A 6,000-nucleotide genomic window follows, 5' to 3' on the forward strand; every position below is an offset into this window, starting at 1 on the left:
TGCGATCTACTGACGTTTGTCGTTGCTATGGCCACCATCAGTTTTTCCTACACACTTGTGGCAGTCAGGATTCAAAGTGGTTCAGCTTTTGGCAATGTGTGGATTAATACTGAATGTGTGTCATGGTTAAAAATAAAGCAATATGCTCGTATTCAACTCCATTGCCTTAATGCACTCCTGCACTGGGTTCACATATACCCTCTGCACTACTTCAAAATTGTTGATAAGCTGTAGTGGGTATTACTCTTTGTCTCACACTGACCGCAGTCGACCAATCACAATAAATTGGGTCATCGGACCAATCAGCTCCGATTAGCATCGCGCTAAGGAAGGGCTTGGGAACAAATGAATCGCTAAACGAATTATAAGGGAGACTTTGGCATAATTAAGTAAAAATAAATGCATATTATAAAACACTGAAAGTGTTTTTTGACCTTGCATCCATATCAGCCTGTTGTTGGAGACCACCAAAACCCAAATATGGTCTTTTTGAATGCATAATAGGGGCTTATTATCATACTTGAAACCACATAATATTGTTTTGTTCATTCAATAGTTGGCTATATAAGAATGAATGCAGGAAATGACAAAAAAAGTGTAGTTTTTTGACAAAATTCTTGTGACTGGATCATTTAAACATGCTAATACCAGATGAAAGCAGGCTAAGAGTCACAGACATGGTTGTTTGCCAGCAAAATATCTTTTGGGCTGTATCTAAAACTGCCTCTATTAGGAGCAGCCATTTCTAGATGAGTCCAAAACCACATTGGACTTTATTAAGTGCATTCAATCAATCCGACAATACACAACAATAACGAGTCTACAACTCATGCACACTCAACAACTAGAAAATACTCATAATATATTGTAAGTTCATGCACCAAAAAAATCTGACCACAAGATGGCATAATTTAATGGTGCAAGTTTCAAAATAAAAGTTTTATTCAAGTGACATACATGTAAGAAAGTCTTTGTTTCATTACTAATAGACAACTCGCTAAGTATTTATTACTATCACAGGCTCTGACCAAGAAGTTGAATATCTAATCCTTGTGAACAGTTCATCAAACATCAAAGCACAAACAAAACAGCATTCCATCCAGTTTGTTTCATTTACATTTTCGCGTGAAGTATTAGTGAACTAGCTCTCTCATCTTCCATGAACAACAACGGTACTGATGAACTCCTGAAAGAAATTAATAAAACAGTACATGTATTTTCAGTTGTTCAATCATAAAGTTTTGAAGCATCTAAAAAAAAAAAAAAAAATATATATATATATATATATATATATATATATATATATATATATATATATATATATATATATATATATATATATATATATATATATATATATATATATATATATTTATAACTGCTATACACACTTTATTAAGTACACCTTACTATTACCAGGTTGGACCCCCCTTTGTCTTCAGAACTGTTTTAATCCTTTGTAGCAGAGATTTAACAAGTTACTGGAAATAATAATCCTCAGATATTTTGGTCTGAATTGACATATATATTGATAGCATCATGCAGTTGCTGCAGTTTTGTCAGCTGCACATCTATGATACGAATCTCCCTTTCCACCACATCCCAAAGTTGTTCTATTGGATTGAGGTCTGGTAACTGTGGAGGCCATTTGAGTAAAGTGAACTCATTGTCATGTTCAAGAAACCAGTCAGATGATTTGTGCTTTATGGCATGACTTGTTATTCTGCTGGAAGTAGCCATCAGAAGATGGGTACACTGTGGTCATAAAGGGATGGACATGGTCAGCAACAATAAGGTAAGCTGTGGCATTAACACAATGTGGCACCCGGCGTGGTCAACTGCTGCTGTAGCCCATCTGCCTCAAGGTTCAACATGTTGTGCATTCAGAGATGTTCTTCTGCATACCTCAGTTGTAATGATTAGTTATTTGAGTTACTGATGTCTTTCTATCAGCTTGAACAACTCTGGTCATGCTCTCATCAACAAGGCATTTGCTCCCACAGGATTGCCACCCACTGGATATTTTGTCTTTTTTGGACCATTCTCTGTAAACCCTATAGACGGTTGTGCGTGAAAATCCCAGTAGATCAGCAGTCTCTGAAATACTCAGACCAGCCTGTCTGGCACCAACAACCATGCCACGTTCAGTCACTTAAATCATGTTTTCCCTCCATTCCAATGCTCAGTTTGAACTGCAGCAGACCGCCATGACCATGTTTACATGCCTAAATGCATTGAGTTGCTACCATGTGATTAGCTGATTAGAAATTTGTGCTAAAGAGCAGTTGGACAGGTGTACCTAAAAAAGTGGCCGGTAATTACATGTTAGAAAAGTTTATACCTAAGCATCATAACACAAGAACAGCGTGCAGTGCGCAGTGCTGAACAGACAAAAGTATCTATAACTTTGTAAGATTATGATCAAATGACTGAAGACACATGTAATGTTTTAATGATGTTTTTCAAAGTCTCAGGATTTTCGATTAATAAAAGAATTTAAATTTTAGGGTAAACTAACCATTTAAAACCAGTCAAAACCCATATTTCTCATCCTTACAGACAAATGATGAAGAGATTCTACAGCCACTGTGTCTGTAGTCATCTTCTGTGCCAGTGAAATTAAAGTTAGATCAGCCAAAGCCTGTTTTTGATCCAGCTTTAAATGGCTTCACCCACCTGTGGAGCAGCACTCATCTGATTATTTCTCTTTTCCTTTATGTAAACTTTCTTTCTTCTGGCTCCCTCTTAATCATCCCTCAGGTGCTTCACTGAGCCAGTGACAAAGAGTGAAATAGGCGTGTGTGTGTGCGTGTGTTCATGTGTGCTTGTCTTATATTTCTGCTCCAATCCCCTTGATTTGTAGTCTCTTTCCTTTCACTTCAAATACAATCCTTGGCTCTATTGGGCCAAAACTAATTTAATATTGATTCATGTTGTGCATGTCAGTCTGAGCGTACAAACTTTGTTTATTTTTGATGCAAGGTCTGACCTCAGAAAAGACATGATGTATGTTTTCATTTAAAGATATTCATATAATATACACTTAAGATTTTTTCTTCTTCACTATACCCCCTCTATCCCTCTCTCTCGCTGCTTCTCTGTCTTTCTTCCGCCAGGAAAACATTAAATGAAATTGTATACTTTAGAAAAGCTTAATTTGATTGCCTCCTACAAAGTGAACGCTGCAGTCAACAGTCATTTCTAGATTTTCAAAAGACGTTTAATTGATACAGAGTTAGCTGTGTGATTTCACTCCAGCACTTTCATGCACTGCCTCTTTTTATGTTTCACTCTCATTCCCATATTCCCATATATTTATTCTGCTGTCTAAAATTACGATGTCTTCTAATTAAAATGTAGCTCTATATCTAATCAAGGTTTTTGCTTAAATGCTGGCATGAATTAAATGCAACAATAATTAAATATGTATGATTATTTATTGTACAGTGCATTAGTTATTTTTGTAGTATCATTATTTCATTCATTTTCTTATCAGCTTTGTCCCTTTAATAATCCGGGGTCACCACAGCGGAATGAGCCGTCAACTTATCCAGCACAGTTTAACGCAGCAGATGCCCTTCCAGCCGCAACCCATCTCTGGGAAACATCCACACACACACATTCACACACACACTCATACACTACAGACAATTTAGCCTACCCAATTCACCTGTACCGCATGTCTTTGGAGCACCCGGAGGAAACCCACGCGAATGCAGGGAGAACATACAAACTCCACACAGAAACGCCAACTGAGCCGAGGATCGAACCAGCGACCCAGCGACCTTCTTGCTGTGAGACAACAGCACTACCTACTGCGCCACTGCGTCACCATCATTATTTGGATTTTCTTTATTTATGTTAAATTAACTGACATCATATTTGACCTGGTACCACTTTACACAAGTGTCATTTGCTCAGTTGTCATTTTAAAATGCAAAGATGACATTGTTATTAATATTAAATAATAATGACATTATAATACAATTATCTGACATAGTAATGACACATTTAATGAGAAATTTTGATGACAAACTCATTTTGTTACACTGAAAAAAATATATATATCCATGAGACAAATACAATAGCTTCATGACGATCATGTTTATGATTCATTCAGTTTTCTTTCGGCTTAGAGCCTTTTTTCATCAGGGGTCTCCACAGCGGAATGTACCGCCAACTTATCCAGCATATGTTTTACAAAGCGAATGCCCTTCCAGCTGGGAAACATCTATGCACACTCATTCACGAACATACACTATGGCCAATTTGGTTTATTTGCAGAGGAAACCTATGCGAACACGAAGAGAACATTCAAACTCCACACAGAAATGCCAACTGACCCAGCCTTCTTGCTGTGAGGCTATTTTGTTATCCACTGAGCCACTGTGTTGTGTTGTTTATGACTGATAATGTCAAATTCTCACAACAAAGAGAAAGACTAAAGTTAGGAGGCATCTGGGTACTGTTTTGTCTAGTTATCATATCAAAGGTGTCTGAAACAATGACATTTACTTTTAAAATGACATAAATGGCATAACTAATGACCTTTAGTGACAGTTGTCTAAAGTATGCATGAAGTATTCTTTATGTATGTGTTATGTCATGGTCATAAAGGTGTTATGACAGCCTTATGAACACCCCTGCAAGTAAAATGCAATATATCCATGTTATATATTGGCTTTAGTTTTGGTTTACTAAAATAAAACTGCTGTGAGGTCAGCTGTAATAGTTATGAAATAAGAATTACATTATAAATGCATCAAGATCATTATTAAGAGAGCATTATTCAGTCAGACTCTAGATAATAATGTGTCCTATTTTGTGGACACTTTTTAAGTCCTTTTGTTTCCTCTGTTTTCTCTTTGTTCTGTCTGTAAAATTATGTCAGTAAAAATTCATCTTAATGGTCATTAAGTGCCAAAACTTAAAAGTTTAAACATGATAAGTTTAGATTCAGCATCTTTTGTTTGCCTTTATTGTAGACTAATATTAACAAGTCTTGTTTAGCTACTTTGATTATCTATAGAGTTCTCAGTTGTGATAGTTATCATTACTTTTATAGAAAAATTCCATCACTAAGAAGTGTTTTATACATCAAAGCTTTAGCTGCTGTGAAATTATAACTCTCCTCTGCTTTCTTAGTCCATATTTAACAATCAACTATATAAATTATATTTCAGTAAAAAGATTTAACCCATTTCAAATTATTTGTCATATTTTATTAAAAGTTTAGCCTCGGCTTCAAGCTTCTAACAAAAATCAGCTTACATATCTATTATAGCACTGCTCCAGTATAATTCGGCAGTAAAAAGCCTCCTTAGTAGTTGCACTAGAGTTGCGTGAGTTGATTATGCATTTTGATTCCATCTTGCATTTTTATACACCATCTTTTCATGTTCCACTCCCATTCTCATTCCCGAAAAGAGCTAAAAGAGAGAATGCCAAAACTCATTTTAATAAAATAACCATATTAGTATTCCTGAGAGTTGGTGTAAGCTTTGCCCTGCAGCGATCATAACTCATAAAGCCATTTTCAGGAGGCCACTTAGTCCACAGCTCCTCCTGTGACTCTGTGCTTCTAAAAAAGACCCTCTGCTGTGCTCTGTATGACATTAAAGGCATGAAGGTCTGTGAAATCAAGCCTTAATGCTCTGAAGATGTGCTTGCACTCAAATTAAGTCGACCAAAAATAAACTCATTTGTAACAAATTTTAAAGAACTTTATTTTTTTATGGTGTATTTGTTACAGTGCAACTTAAACATTAAAGAATTCAGTTATATTTATTAACTACAGTATCTGCTGTAACTATAGTACATATTTGTACGTGCATATGTTTAGGGTTAATATGAGAATTAGGCATAGTTACTATCATTGCATTTAATTATGCAGAATGTATTGTTATTGTTTTAATAAGCCTACGGTGGCCGAGAGAGCTTAATGTCCTGCAATTTAAGAAACACAGGCAATTACAAAAAACGCCCGCAAATTGAGAAAAG

The sequence above is a fragment of the Danio rerio genome, chromosome 16, assembly GCF_049306965.1.
Source record: "Danio rerio strain Tuebingen ecotype United States chromosome 16, GRCz12tu, whole genome shotgun sequence".
Taxonomy (NCBI): Eukaryota; Metazoa; Chordata; class Actinopteri; order Cypriniformes; family Danionidae; genus Danio; species Danio rerio.